Below are 18,275 nucleotides of genomic sequence, written 5' to 3'. Positions count from 1 at the left end.
ACCTCAACTTCCCCCGTCACAATTTCAGGCTGTTTCCTGTGGTCCTATCACCTACTGGGGAGAAGAGACCAATCCTTACCTGGCTGCAACCTCCTTTCAGGTAGCTGTAGAGAGCAGTGAGGTCTCCCCTCAGCCTCCTTTTCTCCAGGCTGAACAACCCCAGTTTCTTCAGCTACTCCCCACCAGCCCTGTTCTCTAGACCCTTCCCCACCTTTGTTGCCTTTCTCTGGACACTCTCCAGCCCCTCAGTGTCCTTCTTGGAGTGAGTGTCCTGGAACTGAACCCAGTATTGGAGGTGTAGCTGCTTCAGTACTGACTCCAGGGGGACAATCGTTGCCCTACTCCTTCTGGCCACTCCATTGCTGATCCAGGCCAGGATGCTGGTGGCCTTCTTGGCCACCTAGGCACATATTGGCTCATTTTCAGATGGCTGTCAGCCTCCAAGTCCTTTACCTTCAGGCAGTTTCCAGCTGCTCTGTCCCAAGCCTGAAGCATTCATGGGCTTGTTGTGACCCAACTGCAAGACCCAACACTTGACCTTGTCAAACATCAGCCTGTACAGCTGAGTCAATTGGCCCTCTGTAAAGTCTTCTATCCTCCAGCAGGTCAACATTCCCACCCAGTTCAGTTTCATCTGCAAACTTACTGAGGATGGACTCAGTTATGATCCATATGTCTAGCATGTCTCACAGAATCAACCAGGTTGGAAAAGACCTCAGAGATCATCAAGTCCAAGCTATTACCTAACACCTCCTGACAACTCAACCATGGCTCCAAGTGCCACATCCAAGCTGGTTTTGAACACTTCCAGGGATGGGGACTCCACCACCTCCCTGGGCAGCACATTCCAAGGGCCAATTACTCTTTCTGTGAACAACTTTCTCCTACCTTGAGCCTAAACTTCCCCTGGCGCAGCTTGAGACTGTGTCCTCTTGTTCTGGTGCTGCTTGCCTGGGAGAAGAGCCCAACCCCCACCTGGCTACAACCTCCCTTCAGGTAGTTGTAGACAGCAATGAGGTCTCCCCTGAGCCTCCTCTTCTCCAGGCTGAACACCCCCAGCTCCCTCAGCCTCTCCTCACAGGGCTGTGCTCCAGACCTCTCCTCAGCCTCATTGCTCTTCTCTGGACACATTCAAGTCTCAGGACACCCTTATCTGGGGACCAGATGTTCAAACCCTCTGACCCTTCAGGAGAAGCTCTGCTAGCTGCAAGGGGCCCTTCCTTTGCTTTCTTGTCGATGACTGCAGACCATATTTACAGCTGCCAATGGCAGATGTTGAGAACAAATATTATCCCATCAGATTTATTTTTATTTTTTTAACCAGATGGTGTCATGCATGGAAGTGTCATTTAAAACAAAAACCAAAAACCAAACAAACAAACAAAAACCACACACAAAAAAAAAAAGAGGGTGAACACAATGGGGAAAAAAAACTAAATAAAAATTACCATTTGAAAGGCAACAAATAAATAAACATTTTTTTTACAGGATTCCTAACAAACTAATTTTCCTCATCAGCAAAATGCTGCTCCAAGAGACACACACACACACAAAAAAAAAAAAAGGAAAAAAAAGCAAACTTGGTTCTTAGTTGGGAGGAAAGAGAATAATTAAGAATTCTCTAGATGTCCACCTTTTCTGTTCAGGTGCAGAGGAGTCCCCCCACACTGTGACCTGTATTTGTTCAGCACCATGGAAACCATTTCACTCCATTATCCAAACATTATTTACATAAAAGCGAAGTGGGGGGGGAAAGGTAAGAGAAAAATAAAAGTGGCACAGGCAGGAATAATGACAGCAATGGGATTCATGGTGGAGAAGTGGGCAAGAAACCAAGAGGGCTCTAATGAAATTTCCATTCACTGAGGGGAGCGTTTCAGGAGGAGCTGGCTGCATCAAAATGGGATAAAGAGGAGAAGCAGAGCTGATGCAAAGGCAGATTTTCTCCTTCCTGCTCTAGCACTTGGATAACCACTTCATCAGAGTGATAAATCTTGCTTAAACAGAGCAGGGGGAGCTTGGCAGGAGAAAACCCAGCACTGCCAGGTCACCACGTTCACAGATTGCATCATGGAGGCTTTACGAGCTCAACTTCAGTTGGTGCTCATCACTGAGCAGTTTACACAGACTCACAGATTGCATTGGGTTGGGAGGGACCCTCTAAGGTCATCTTCTCCAACCCCCCTTTCAGTCAGCAGGGACATCTGCTGGGACAAGAAAGCTGGGGAGGGACTTTTTAGGCTACCAAGTAGTGACAGGACTGGGGGGAATGGAATAAAGCTGGAAGTGGGGAGATTCAGGCTGGACATGAGGAAGAAGTTCTTCCCCATGAGAGTGGTGAGAGCCTGGAATGGGTTGTCCAGGGAGGTGGTTGAGGCCCCATCCCTGGAGGTGTTTAAGGCCAGGCTGGATGAGGCTCTGGCCAGCCTGATGTAGTGTGAGGTGTCCCTGCCCATGGCAGGGGGGGTTGGAACTGGATGATCCTTGTGGTCCCTTCCAACCCTGACTGATTCTAGGATTCTAGGATTCTATCTCCAACTAGATCAGACTGCCCAGGGGCACATCAAGCCTCATCTGGAATGTGTCCAGGGACAGGGCCCCAGCCACATTCTGGGCAACCTGTTCCAGTGTCTCACCACCCTCATTGTGAAGAGCTCCCTCCTAATGTCCAACCTAAATCTACCCTGCTCCAGTTCCAAACCATTGCCCTTCCACAGCCCCATGTCCCTTAGCACCACAGCTCCACAATGACTTCCAAAACAATTCACAAGCAAGTGTGGAATCCTGAATGTTTAATGTCACTTAATTAAAAGAATTTCATTTAATGCCTTTTGCACATTTAGAGCCAATTAATGCAAGGTGCTAAGTACTCTTAAATCACATTTCAGCCCAGATGAGCTGAGGATGATCAACTGTTCACATGATGAACCATTTCTGATTCAACAAAGGATGGGAATTCTCAGCTGAGATCCTGAAGTGTTCTTCCCAGTGTCCTTCTTTGGGATGGGAAGGTGAACAGAAGCAGAGGAATTGGCTTCCTCTCTCACCAGCACCTGGAGAATGTGGCAGTGCAGCCACTACCAACCCAGAATACACAGAAGAAGACTTCAGTGCTCTGCTTACAGCCATCTGGGGGCTGATTCTTCACCATCCCTGGACGTGTTTGAACACTCTGTGGAGTTAAAGGTGAGGTCTGTCACAGAATGGTGAGGGCTGGAAGGGACCTCTGGAGATCATCCAGTTCAAACCTCCTGCCAAAGCAGGGTCGCCCAGGATCATAATGTCCAAGTGGGTTTGGAAGCTCTTCAGGGAAGGTGATAATTTTGATTTTAAAAGAAAAGTTTGATGTGATTGAAAGACAGGAGCCTTCTCACTCTTGAGTTGTGGAGGAGGTGTGTTTGGTGTAGCAGACTGGTGTGTTTGGGAAGGTAGAACTTTCAGTTTCAGTTGAAAAAGACCTCCAAACCATCACCCCAACACCTCCATGGCCATTACACCATGGCCCCAAGTGCCATGGCCACACATTTCTTGAACACATCCAGGGATGGGGACTCCACCACCTCCCTGGGCAGCCTGTTCCAGTTCTTGACCACTCTTGCAGCAAAGAAATTGTTCCTAACATCCAACCTAATCCTCTTCTGGGGCAGTTTCAGGACAGTTCCACTTACTTTTGTGTTTTCCCTTCATGGAAGACAAAAGACAAACTAAGCATATGAAAAACTCTCTACAAAGCAGATTTAAAAAGAAAACCACCATAAGATGGACTTTTTTACTCTACCCAAACAGCTGTTGAGCAGAGGCTCAGTGTCTTCACCATGAAGGGATGGCTTCCTGGTGGAAAAGAAATTCTCCATGGGTCAGCAATGTGCCCTTGTGGCCAAGAAGGCCAATGGGGTCCTGGGGTGCATTCAGAGGAGGGTGGCCAGCACAGCCAGGGAGGTTCTTCTCCCTCTCTACTCTGCCCTGGTGAGACCTCACCAGGTTCTGGGCTCCCCAGAGGGAACCCAAGAGGGATGGCATTCTGCTGGAGAGAGTCCAACAGAGAGCTACCAGGATGAGGAAGGGACTGGAGCACTGCCCTGTGAGGAGAGGCTGAGAGCCCTGGGGCTGTGCAGTCTGGAGAGGAGAAGGCTGAGAGGGGATTTAATCAATGTTTATCAATATCTGAGGGCTGGGGGTCAAGAGGGAGGGGACAGGCTCTGCTCACTTGCACCCTGGCATAGGACAAGGGGCAATGGATAGAAACTCCAGCACAGGAGGTTCCACCTCAACATGAGGAGGAACTTCTTCAGTGTGAGGCTCACAGAGCACTGGAACAGGCTGCCCAGAGGGGTTGTGGAGTCTCCTTCTCTGGAGACTTTCCAGACCCATCTGGATGTGTTCCTGTGTGACCTGTGCTGGATTCTATGGTCCTGGTCTGGCAGGGGCTTGGACTCAAGGATCTCTGGAGGTCCCTTCCAACCCCTAACACCCTGTGATCTAACCAGGCTCTTCCTCCACAGCCATGGCTTTTTGTTTTACCAGAGCTCAGCAAACACTTCCACACCTTCTCTGAAGGTTGGGATCAATACCAAAAATGAAGCACACTTTGCAAACCCTGTGATCACATCAATTGCTATTGTCTTGGTAATTACCCTCATTTATCAAATGTGCTGCTGGGACCATCATAATCATCCCGACATATCCATAAAAACCATCTAAGTAACATTAGCTCAAGGTGTGCACACATCCCCAAGCCATGAATCATCCAGCCTAGGGTTGGAATCAGCCACCAGAAGTTACAGACAGGGATCTGTGGGAAGAAAAAAACCACAACAAACCTTGCCTCTGAATTAGAGATCTGATTCTGATGAAATATCAGCTTCACCTGCTCAGTTAGACTCCATGGAGGGGGAAAGTCTTAGGCAAAGTGTTTAATAGCCACTTGTTTGTGATGGGTGAAGGAGGAAAATAGGGAGAGGGAGAGAAAGAGGAGAGAGGGAGATAAAAAGAAGAGAGGGAGTGAAAGAGAAGAGAGAGAAAGAGAGGAGAGAAAGAGAAGATGAAAAGAGAAAGAAGAGAGAGGAAGAGAAAGAAAGGGGTGAGAGAAGGTGAGAGGAAGAGAAAGAAGAGAGAGGAAGAAAAAGAGAAGAAAGGAAGAGAGAATGAGAAACAGAAGAGAGAGGGGGAGAACGAGAAGAGGAGAGAAAGAGAAGAAGGGAAGAGAAAGGAGAGAGGGAGAAAGGGAAAGAGGAGAGAAAGACAGGAAGGGAGAAAGACAGAAAAGTTGAAAGAGAGGCAAAAGAACAGAAAAATAAAAAGGGGGAGGGGGAAGAATTTTTTTATTAAATATTCACAACTCTTCATTTCACCATTAGAAGAAGATGCTTGATTCCTGAAATGTTGCCTAGAGAGTGCAGAGCTGACCAAGGGAACAATTTAATTATCATTAGAAATTGGGGGTTGAATCCCAGCACAGTGAGGGTTGGATTCCTCTGGAGATCATGCAGTCCAAACCCCCCCTGCTGAAGCAGGGGCACCCACAGCAGCTTGCCCAGCATCACAATGGCCAGGGGGGTTGGAAGCTCTCCAGAGGGCATTTCACAGCCTCTCTGCTCCAGGGCTTCTGCACCTTTGCAGCAAACAAGTTTCTCCTCATTTTCAGGTGGAATCTCCTGGGTTCCAGTCTGTGCCCAGTGCCCCTTGTGCTGTCCCTGGGCACCACTGAGCAGAGTCTGGCCCCAGCCTCTTGCCCCCCACAGCTCCTTTAGCTCTTGCTGAGCATTGCTCAGCTCCCCTCTGGGGCTGCTCTTCTGCAGGCTCCACAGCCCCAGGGCTCTCAACCTTTCCTCCTCACAGAGATGCTCCAGGTCCCTCAGCAACTTCCGAGCCTTCATTGGACTCTCCAGAACCATGGAATCCCAGGTTGGAAGGGACCTTGAGGCTCACGTGGAACAATCTTTCTTGGCAAAAGCCAAACAACAAAAAAGCTGGACCTTAAAAGTGTCCAATGTTGGGGATTCTCCACTTCCCTGAGCAGATTCCAGTGACTGATTGTCCTGCTTGGGAACAATTTGGAGACATTTTCAAGCATTCCTGTACAAAACTTCTACTTAAAAACCTTTTTTGCATTTTCATTGCCCTTTCAAAGCCTCTTCCAGAGAAGAAGTTGCCAGCTCTGCTCTGCTCCATCGGAGGCTCCTGTGGGGAATAAACTGGGATCTCTGTACCGCCTGGGAGGGCACAAGGACCACAGACAGCATCCTCTCCTCCGGGTACCCCCGGCCCGGGTCCTCCCCGCTGCCGGCAGAGGGAGGCAGAGGGCAGCGCTGGCACCGTCCCTGCCTGTCCTTGTTTGTCCCCTGCCCATATCTGCCCGTCTGCTGACTGTCCCTAATCCGTCCCCTGCCCGTCTTTGCCTGTCCCTCGCCTGTCCCTAGCCATCCTCTCCCTGGCCATCTCCATCCCCTGCCAGTCCCCTGCCATTTCCTGTCCAGCCCTGCCTGTCGCCAGCCCATCCCCTGTCCATTCTCTGCCTGTCCTTGCCCAGCCCTGCCTGTCTCCTGCCCATCTTTGACTGTTCCTTCCCATCCCTGCCTGTCCCCTGCCATCTCCAGTCCAGCCCTGACTGACCCTAGCCTGTTCCTAGCCCATCCCTTGTCCACCCCCTGCCCATCTTTCACTGTTCCTTCCCATCCCTGCCTGTCCCCTGCCATCTCCTGTCCAGCCCTGCCTGACCCCAGCCTGTTCCTAGCCCATCCCCTGTCTGTCACTAGTTCATCCCTTGCCCAGTCCTGCCTTTCCTTGCCCATCTCTGCTACCTCCTGTCCATCCCTGCCTGTCCCTGCCTAGTCATTTTCTGACCCCTGCCCATCCCCTGCCCATCCCCTGCCTGTCCCCATCCATCACTGCCTGGCCTTGGCCTTGCCTGTCCCCTGCCTACCCCATCCCACAATGACAAAGAACGTGAAATCAACAAGAAATTGAAATGAAGAACCTCTTGGTTAGCTTCTTCTAGCACCTCCTTACTTCCCACAGAACATTTTTTTTTCTTCATTGATTCCAACCAATTCTCTCCCATTTACCCCAAATTCCTCAGACCCAGCTAGTGTAAGGCTGAACCCTTCTGAGCCCCTACCTTTCCCACCGACCCTCAGGTGGATTTCCAATAGGATAGGATTCCTAGACTCCTGATATTCCCCAGTTTCCATCATATTTATCATATGTGCTTCATTTCCTAGCAGAAAGGGGCTGATTCATTAAAAATTATATGCCCCATTTAAGCAGGTTTTCTGCATACTTTGCTCAGGGGTGGGGGTGGGAATAAATGGCTGAATGGTGTTTTATCCACTTAAAATTCTGCTCTTTTTGGGACTGACTAACCTTTTCTAGTCTGCCTGTAAATGGACACCTCTCAGTCATGTACTATGCCAGTGCATAACTCCTCAGGAGGGTGACAACAAACGTGGAATCATAGAATTGTTTGGGTTGGAGAAGAGATCATTGAGTCCAACCATCAACCCAACACCACCATGGCCATTAAACCATGGCCCAAAGTGCCATGGCCACACATTCCTTCAACACTTCCAGGGGTTGTGACTCTACCACCTCCCTGGGCAGCCTGTTCCAATGCCTGACCACTCTCGCAGCAAAGAAATTATTCCTAATCTCCAATCTAAACCTCCCCTAGCTCAATTTCAGGCCGTTTCCTCTTGTCCTATAACCTGATACTAGGGAGAAGAGACCAATTCTCATCTTCAGCTGCTGTCAACCAACACCCCCAGTTCTTTCTCTTGTTGGTCAGTTTCCAGCCACTCTGTCCCAAGCCTGGAGCAATCACAGTCTCACAGTACATCAGAGGTTGGAAGGGACCTCCAGAGATCATCAGCTCCAACCCCCCTGCCAGAGCAGCATCACTCAGGGTAGTCTGCACAGGAATGCATCCAGGTGGGGTTGGAAAGGCTCCAGAGAAGGAGACTCCACAACCCCCCTGGGCAGCCTGCTCCAGGGCTCTGTCACCCTCACTGCAAAGAAGTTTCTCCTCCTATTGAGCTGAAATCTTCTCTGTTCAAGTTTGAACCCATTGGTCCTTGTCTGATCACTGGGAACCACCCAAAAGAGCCTGGCCCCCTCCCCTTGACACCCACCCCTCAGCTATTGATAGACATTGATCAGATCCCCTCTCAGGCTTCTCTTCCCCAGACTAAACAGCCCCAGGGCTCTCAGTCTCTCTTCCCAGGGGAGATGCTCAAGTCCCCTAAGCATCCTGCTGGCTCTCATTCGTGGTGGTGTTGTGACCCAAGAGGAGGACCCAGCCCTTGTTGAACTTCATCCCATTGGCCTTGGCCCATGGATCCAGCCTGTAGAGCTGCATCAATTATGTCTCTGTAGATCCTTCTACCCTTCAGCTGATCAACACTTCCACCCAGTTTAGTGTCACCTGCAAACTCACTGAGGGTGCCTCAATTCCCTCATCCAGATCATTACATCAAAGAGAACTGGCCTAGCAACGAGCTCTGGGGAGCACCACAAGGGACTGGTCACCAACTGGATTTAAATCCATTCCCCAACACTCCTTGGGGCTGGCCATCAGCCACATTTTAACCCAGCAAAGCCTCCACCCACCCAAGCCATGAGCAGCCAGTTTCTCCAGGAGGATGCTGTGTCAAATGCTCTGCTAGAGTCCAGGTAACCAACACCCACAGCCTTTCCTTCCTAAGGATCTCCAAACCTCCAGCTCACAAAGCACAGCTCTGGCAGGCAGGGCAGAGCAACTGCCACCTGTTTTCACTGTTTATCACCATTTAGCAGCATTTTGCTGTGTTTATTCAAGAGACATGATCCACACTCTGAATTCCCTGGAATGCTTAAATTCACACCAATGTTCACTTCAGCTTTCCCCCATCTCCAGCTCTTCATGGGTCAGACACAATCCAAATAATACCAAGCTGGAGCTTTTTTTTTTTTTTTTTTTTTTTTTTTTCTTTATTTTTTTTTCCTGCAGAAGCACAGGTTTCACTTTAATTTCTCTGTCTTTATTACTTTGGAGATTTAAGTGCTCATTTGCTGTCAGCCCTGCCACAGTTAAGCACAGGAAGTTTTAATAACACTTCAGATGAAATTCACTCTTGGGCACAGAGCTCAAACAAGGTTCTGTGGTCCAGCTGAAGGCTTCAAGGTGGAGTTTACATAGCCAGGCACCTTTGCACTACCTCTTTATATCATCACAACTTTCATAACAGATGGGGGAAAAAAAACCCTTTTCAACACTGACCTCATCAATCTGTTTCTTCCTTTTATTTCCTTTCTGGTTGAGGGAGGAGGTTAGGGGTTGGGGAAGGGATGTTAGAAAGAGGTAAAACAAGCAAGAGGCTTTAAGGAAGCTGATGACCAAAGAGAGTAAGAGAAGGTTGTTCTCTAACACCACATGGAATTTGGAAATCCCGAATAATAGAACTGTTTTGGTTGGAAAAGCCCTCTAAGACCATGGAGTCCAACCTTCAACTCAACACCACCATGGCCATCAAACCATGTCCCAAAGTGCCATGGCCGCAGGTTTCTTGAACACCTCCAGGAATGGTGACTCCACCACCTCCCTGGGCAGCCTGTTCCAATCCCTAACCACGCTTGCAGGAAAGAAATTGTTCCTAATATCCAACCCAGACCTCCATCCAAGTCATTAAACTATGTCCCAGATTGCCATGTCACAGAATCACAGAACTGTCAGGGTTGGAAGGGACATCAAGGATCTCAAGTATCATCCAGTTCCAACCTTCCTGCCATGGGCAGGGACACCTCACACCACAGCAGGTTGCTCACAGCCACATCCAGCCTGGCCTTAAAAACTTCCAGGGATGAGGCTTCTACCACCTCCCTGGGCAACCTGTGCCAGTGTCTCCCCACCCTCATGGGGAAGAACTTTTTCCTAACATCCAATCTGATTCTGCCCATTTCTAGTTTAGCTTCATTCCCCTTAGTCCTATCACTACCTGACACCCTAAAAAGTCCCTCACCAGCTTTCCTGTAGGCCCCTTTCTTGAACACTTCCTGGGATGGTGACTCCACCACCTCCCTGGGCAGCTTGTTCCAAAGCCTGACCACTCTTGCAGGGAAAAAAAAAATGTTTCTAATCTCCAACCTAACCTTCCCCTGGTGCAATTCCAGACCAATTCCTCTCATTGTAGAATCATAGAATCATTTAGGTTGGAAAAGACCTCTGAGATTACCAAGTCCAACCTTCAACCTAAGACAGAACTGCTGTTAACTGAAGAATGTTAACACCACTACCCACAAAGTTCAAAGGTAAAGACTGAGAATTCCAGAAGTGGATGCAGAAATTCAAACTGACATCACCAAGCAACCAAGCAGAGGAACAGAAATCAAAAGGCAGAACCACTGCTGGTCTGCTGACCACGCACAATAAAGCCAGTCAGATCCCATTTGGTAGAACATGCTGCTCAATTAATCTCACCATCTTCACTGAAAATTTTCCTTGATGAATCAATTCCTCTGGTAAATGACCACTTCTGCATCCCCTTGACACCTGTGTGGGCAGAACTGATTTTCCTCTTGGCACTAGTCATGGTTTGCAGAGCCAGTGCAAGAGGCAGCAGGGTGGGTTAGCAGGGAAGAGGGCAAGTGTAGGGTCCTGCACCTAGGCAGGATCAACCCCCTGCACCAGTACAAGTGAGAGGGTAACCTGCTGGGAAGCAGCTCTGTGGAGAAAGATCTGGGAGTGCTGGTGGACAAGCAGCTCCCCATGAGCCAGCAATGTGTCTTTGTGGCCAAGAAGGCAAATGGTCTCTTGGGGTGCATGAGGAGTGGGGCCAGTAGGTAGAGGGAGATTCTTCTCCCTCTCTGCTCTGCCCTGGTAAGACCACATCTGGAGAACTGTGTCCAGTTCTGGGCTCCCCAGCTTAAGAGGGACAGGGAACTGCAGGATAGAGTCCCGTGGAGGCTACAAAGATGATGAGGGCATGGAGCATCTCTGTGAGGAGGAAAGGCTGAGAGCCCTGGGGCTGTGGAGCCTGCAGAAGAGCAGCCCCAGAGGGGAGCTGAGCAATGCTCAGCAAGAGCTAAAGGAGCTGTGGAGGGCAAGAGGCTGGGACCAGACTCTTGTCAGTGGTGCCCAGGGACAGGACAAGGAACATTAAGCACAATCTGGAACCCAGGAGGTTCTATTTGAACATAGAAGAGAAACTTACTTGGTGTGAGGGTGAGGGAGCCCTGGAGCAGGCTGGCCAGAGAGGTTGTGGAGTCTCCTTCCCTGGAGAGCTTCCAAAGCCACCTGGCCATGGTGATCCTGGGCAAGCTGCTGTGGGTGCCCTGCTTTAGCAGGAAGGTTGGAGTGGATGTTTATAAATCTGTAAAGGGTGAGTGCCAAGAGGCTGGAGCCAGGCTCTGCTTGGCAATGCCCAGTGACAGAACAAGGGGCACTGGGTGGAAGTTGAGGCATAGGAAGTTCCATGGAAACAGGAGGAGGAATTATTTCCCTGTGAGGGTGACAGAACACTGGAACAGGCTGCCCAGGGGGGTTGTGGAGTCTCCCTCTCTGGAGATATTCAAGACCTACCTGGAGGAGTTCCTGTGTGACCTGCTCTGGGTGATGCTGCTCTGGCAGTGGGGTTGGACTGGATGATCTGTCCAGGTCCCTTCCAGCCCCTAACATTCTGTGATTCTGTGATCTCCAGAGGTCCCTTCCAACCACTGCCATGGTGGGGTTCAAAGCAGCAGCATGGTTGGTGACACACCAGTGCATCTCCCCTGGGTTTGGTGAGCTCCCCTGGCTATTAAACACGAGGTGGGAAGGCTGAAGGCCAACTTTTTAATTATTATTTATTTATTTCAAGAGTCATCTGACTAGTGCAAAACACTAGAACATTTTTAACAAGGGAGGCTTTTCCTGTAAGCACCATCAATTTCCTTAAAATGTTTGCTGTGAAACCTTTATCTGAGAGAACAGCTAAACATAAGGAGACAGAGAGCGGGAAGAGAGATTTCTGCATCTATTTGAAGCAGTCTCATCCATAAAGAACCAAATTGCCATGGTAATTATCACCATCTCCCTTGTAATTGGAAGAATAACCATGCAGGGCTGATCCATATGGACCGTTCTGACTCTGTTCCCTTTAATTCTCCCCCCCTCCCCCCCAAAAAAAAATGATCTTTTATGGAGCAGAAGTATCAGATGTGGTTGGCAGCCAGGCTGGGGTGAGCTTTAGGGAGGTGCTCAGCCACGCAGCAGAGAGTGGAACCTTCCTGGTTGTGCTTCAGGGCTTTTTATAACCAGGCACTACACCACTGAAGGTTCACACAGATTCACACAGATTGCAGCAGGTTGGAAGTCAAAAGTCATCTTGTCCAACACCCCTGCAGTCAGCATGAACACCTCCAACTAGATCAGGGCCACATTGAGTCTTGAATGTGTCCAGGAGTGGGGTCTCCACCACATCCCTGGACAACCTGTTCCAGTATTTCTATCACTCTCATTGTGAAGAACTTCCTCCTAATGTCCAACCTAAATCTGCCCTGCTCCAGTTTCAAACTCATGCTCATCCTATCCCCATAGGCCCTTCTAAACAGTCCCTCCCCAGCCTTCCTGCAAGTCCCCATTAGATGGTGAAATGCATCTCTAAAGTCTCCCTGGAGTCTTCACTTCTCCAGGCCAAACAGCCTCAACCCACTCAGCTTGTCCTCATAGGAGAGGTGTTCCAGCCCTCTAATCACATCTGGCCCCTCTCCAGCAGGGCCATGTCCCTCTTGATATGAGAGTCCCAGAGCTGGACACAGTACTCCAGGTGAGGTCTCAGCAGAGCAGAGCAGAGTGGCAGAATCCTCTCTCTCCATCTGCTGGCCACACTGCTTTTGACACAGCCCAGGCTGCCATTGGCCTTCTGGGCTGCAAGTGCCCATTGCTGGCTCATGTCCAGCTTCTCATGCACCAGCACCCCCAAGTCCTTCTCTGCAGGGCTGCTCTCCACCTCATCATCCCCTAGCCTAGATTAATAACAAGGATTGCCCTGCCCCAGGTGCAGGACCTTTCACTTTACCACATTGAACCTCACAAGTTTTTCCTCAGCTACACCTCTCCAGCCTGCCCAGGTGCCTCTGGTGTTCTGGGAACACTAACTCCATGCTCAACCAGCAAAGCTGCATCCTCCCCAGGACACTGCACAGATGTCATCTGCAGCAGAGCAGAGGTGGTTTACACTCAGCTCCCTCTCACAACTAATTGCTGCCAAACAAGGCAGGGTCTGTATCAGGCACAGGATGAATTATTTAAATGCCATGGGGGTGAGGAGGATCTGCTGCTGTTTGGGGTTGGGGGCTCCCTTTAAAGCGTGGCAGAGCAGCGTGTAGAACTAAGCATCCAATTTGCATGACAAAGCTCGACATGGATTCATATTTAGTTCTTCTAGTCACTGTAGATAATCTATTCCAAAAGGCCAAAGAGGGAGAGCATGCAGATTCCTACTCCAATTAGTGGAAATAAATCATCAACATTCTTGCCAGCCATGGCCAGAAGGAAGAACAGCTCTCTGCCCATTCATGCACCTGGGGTACATGATGAAGAGCGTGGCCAGCAGGTCAAGGGAGGTTCTCTTCCTCCTCTGCCCTGCCCTGGTGAGACCACATCTGGAGTGCTGTGTCCAGCTCTGGGTTCCCCAGTTCAAGAGGGACAGAGATGTATTGGACAGTGCCCAGTGGAGGCTGCAAAGATGCTGAGAGGCTTGGAGCATCTCTATGATGAGGAGGGGCTTAGAGACCTGCGGCTGTTGAGCCTGGAGAAGAGCAGCCTGAGAGGAGATCTTATCAATATCTGAACAATGGGAGATGAGAAGAAGGGGCCAGGCAGTGGTGTTCTGTGACAGGACAAGGGCCAGCAGGCACAAACTGGAACCCAGGAGGTTCCACCTGAAGATGGGGAGAAAATTCTTTAGTGGGAGGGAGCTGGAGCCCTGGAGCAGGCTGCTCAGAGAGGTTGTGGAGTCTCCTTCTGTGGAGACTTTCAAGACCCATCTGGATGTGTTCCTGTGAGACCTGCCCTAAGTGATCCTGATTTGGCAGGGGGGTTGGAGTGGGTAATCCCTAGAGGTCCTTTCCAAGCCCTACCATTCTGTGCTTCACCAGGCTCCAAGCCCAGTAGGAGATCCCCACAAGCCCAGCCACAACTTCACTGCAATCAAACAACAGTTGTGCATTCATTCCCTCAATGTTTTTTAGACACTTGCTGGGGCTGGGTTGATTTCTGAGAACTGGAACTGCAGAAGTCAACCATGGACTGGCAGAGCTCTGCCTGGAGCCACGGGGCTGTGGGGTGACCCAAGACCAAGCCAGGCCCAGCAGGACCCAACCCTACTCTGAGCTGGGAGCACAGGGTGAAGATGTCCCCTGGGAATAACAACACATGGAGGGTTAATCCCTTGTGGACAACCAAGAAGCAGTGAGTTTGTGCTTGAAGCCAGGGAATAAGGGCAGGATGTGAAGCTACAATTCAACAACAACCTTCTAAGAGCTTGGACCAAGATGGGATCATAGAATCATAGAATTTTTCAGGGTGGAACGGACCTCAAGATTCATCTTGTTCCAAACCACCTGCCATGGGCAGGGACACCTCACACTACAGCAGGTTGCCCAGAGCCACATCCAGCCTGGCCTTAAAAACCTCCAGGGATGAGGCTTCTACCACCAACCTGGGCAACCTGTTCCAGGGTCCCACCACCCTGATGGTGAAGAACTTCTTCCTAACATTCAATCTGAATCTACCCATTTCTAGGTTTTTTTCCATCCCCCCTAGTCCTATCTGATGAACAGATGCAAGGCTAGAGGTAAGCCAACCAGTTTGCTTTCCTTTGCTTTGTGCATTTTACAGGGCTGCTCTTCCCCACCACATCCACCTTTCTTTGGAGATCCTATTTCTAAACACAGGAAATTTCAGAGAGCACATTTTTATTTCCAAGCAGGATCAACCAGGAGAGAGCTCACCAGAGGACTGAGTCGTTAAAAATAAACCCATCTGCTGCTGAGGGAGAAAAAGGGAAAAGGAGAATCCAAGCAACAAGCAGGACTATGGATCCTGAGGATTAATAAATTCATGGAATCCTAGAAAGGTTTGTGTTGGGGGACACCTTAAAGATCACCTAGTTCCAACCCCCTGCTGTGGGCAGGGATGTTTGGTCAGGCTTTGGGACAGGCTGCCCAAGGAGGTGGTGGAGTCACCATCCCTGGAGGTGTTCAAGGAATGTGTGGATATGGCACTCCAAAACTTCCATTTTAATTAATTCACTACCAGTGAAAGTTCCTACTAGAACTACAGCCTGCCCATGTCAGGATTCATCATACACCTCCAGACAAATCTGGACTCCATGATCTTAGAGGTCTTTTCCAACCAAAACAATCCTATGATTCTGATTCTATAACCCTTCTACCTCCAAATTCAACCACATAACAGCAATAGAATCTCACCCCAAAAGAAGAAAAACCCACAAATCATAGCTTCCACATTACCAGTACACCCCAGCATTGCTCTCCTGGATCTGGGGAGATGTTTTACCACCCATTTCAGGATGAGCATGGACTAAGGAGGTGATTGTCCCCTTGTACTCAGCTCTGCTGAGGCCACACCTTGAGTATTGTGTCCAGTTTTGGGCACCTCAACACAAGAGAAATGTGGAGGTGCTGGAGCCAGTGCAGAGGAGGGCAAGGAAGCTGTGAAGAGCCTGGAGAATAAATCTGATGAAGAGCAACTGAAGGAGCTGGGGATGGTTAGTTTGGAAAAGAGGAGGCTGAGGGGAGACCTCATTGCTCTCTACAACTACCTGAAAGGACATTGTAGAGAGGCTGCTGCTGGTCTCTTCTCCCAGGTAATTAGTGATAGAAGAGGGAATGGCCTCAAGCTACAACTGGGTAGGTTTAGACTGGACAGTAGGAAAAAGTGTTTCCCATCAAGAGTGGTCAGGGATTGGAATGTGCTGCCCAGGGAGGTGATGGAGTCCCCAACCCTGGATGTGTTTAAAGGTGGTTTGGATGTGGTGCTTGGGGATATGGTTTAGGGGTGAACCTTGCAGAGTAGGGTTCTTGGTTGGTCTTGGTGATCCTGAGGGTCTTTCCCAACCTGAATATTTCTGTGATTCTGTGACCCACAGTTCTCAACTGTGTAAGCCTCACAAGAAACAAAATAAACTCAAGACACAACCAGCCCTGTCATTCATGAAGCAACTGGAAGCTTGTGGCTGAAATTACCATTTACATTCAATATTTTAAAGGAGTTACCATCCCTGAAGGTGTTCCTTGAAGATAGGTGAGGACATGGCACTTCAGGACATGGTGGTGTTGTGGCTGTCCCCCAAAAAACCTCTCCAGCTTTGTGCTTAGTAGGAGAACAGTGAGTTTGGCCACATCAGCCGAGTCTGACTGTGGGCTCCCCAGTTCAAGAGAGACAGGGAACTGCTGGGAGAGTCCAATGGAGCCTCCAAAGATGTTGAGGGGCCTGGAGCATCTCTGTGAGGAGGAAAAGCTGAGGGACCTGGGGCTGTTGAGGCTGCAGAAGAGCAGCTTGAGAGGGGAGCTTCTCAATGCACAGCAAGAGGTGGGCAAGAAGATAGAATCAGATTCCTGTTGGTGGTGCCCAGGGACAGGACAAGGGGCAATGGGCACAAACTGGAAGCCAGGAGGTTCCACTTGAAGATGAGGAGAAACTTGTTTGGTATGAAGGTGCTGGAGTCCTGGAGCAGGCTGCCTAAAGCGGCTGTGGAGTCTCTTTCTCTGGAGAGCTTCCAAACCCACCTGGCCATGGTGATCCTGGGCAACCTTCTTGGGCACCCCTGGTGTAGCTGAGGGGTTGGACTGGATGATCTCCAGAGGTCAATTCCAAACTCCACCATGCTGGCATTCTCTTACTGCATTCCATTATCCGAGTTGTAAATGTTTTCCCAGATCCTCTCCAGGTAAAGAAGACTAAAAGAAGGGGAAAACCTTCTCTCCCTGACCCTGGAAGAGAGCAGACTCCCACCCCTCTAGAGCACTCTGCTCTGTGCTCCACCACCCTCTGCTCAGACACATGGTTACAGCAGGTAAACACAAATGCCTCCAGGAGATGCATAGCTTTGTCGCCTATTAATGCTTCAGGAGCCCCAGCTCCAACGTTTTGGGGTCCTGAAGGCACATTTCAGATATTGTTTTTAAAGCTTATTGTAGACCCTGAGGAGGAAAACTCAGCTCAAATACAGTTTGACAGGTAAAGGGCACCGTGAAGCCTCCATGAGCATACCTGCTACAGGGGGAATGTGCTCATGATGTAGAAAACCCTTTCCATGCCATGCAGAAAGATGTCCCCCGTGGTTTTCTGAGCTCTCCTTGGGGGGGAAAAAAGCATCATCTTGCTGGCACCCTGGCACTCTGCAGAGCAGCTGCAGAAACTGCAAACCCAGGAAGAAGAGGGGAGGAGGAGGGGGGAAATAAGGAAGAAAAAAATCCCACAAAACCAAAACCCAAACCAGCATCACAGATCCCCTCCTGGCTGAAATAATGCACTAAACCCCAGCTCTTTTGTATGAAAATCAATGCCCTTCACAGCAGCCACAGGAAAGCTCTGAAACATAAAATCCTAGAATGGTTTGGATTGGAAGGGATCTTCAAGATCATCCAGTTCCAACCCCCCTGCCACGGGCAGGGACACCTTCCACTAGCCCAGGTTGCTCAAAACCTCATCCAGCCTGGCCTTCAACACCTCCAGGGAGAGGGCATCCATGAGCTTCCTGGGCAACCTGTTCAGTGTCTCACTGAAAAGAATTTCTTCCTAATCTCCAGTCTAAAACTCCTCTCCTCCAGCTCAAAGCCATTCCCCCTCATCCTATCACCACAAGCCCTTGTCAAAAGTCCCTCCCCAGTTTTCTTGTAGCCCCTTTCAGGACCTGCAAGGCTGCTCTCAGGTCTCCCTGCAGAGCCTTCTCTTCTCCAAACAAGTGGGCATTTTAGAGTCCTTCTGCCTGTCCATCAGTCCAGCCAGGATGAAAAGAACAGTGAACACTTCCATCAACAATGAGCAACTTCATTCATGTAACTTCAAGAACATCTCAAAGGCAGAGGGCTCCTTGTACATCTCTTCCTGGAAGCCAGCCATACCTCTAAGATGTCTATAAATAGGTTCCCAGAGTCTCCTGTCGCTTCTGAAACAAATCGTAAAATCACAGAATGGTTTGGGTTGGAAAAGACCTCTGAGATCACCCAGTCCAACCATCAACCCAACTCTGGCCAGTAAACCATGTCCCCAACTGCCATGGCCACACATTCCTTCA

This window comes from Indicator indicator, chromosome 5, assembly GCF_027791375.1.
Source record: "Indicator indicator isolate 239-I01 chromosome 5, UM_Iind_1.1, whole genome shotgun sequence".
Taxonomy (NCBI): domain Eukaryota; kingdom Metazoa; phylum Chordata; class Aves; order Piciformes; family Indicatoridae; genus Indicator; species Indicator indicator.
Note: the sequence above shows the minus strand (reverse complement) of the source record.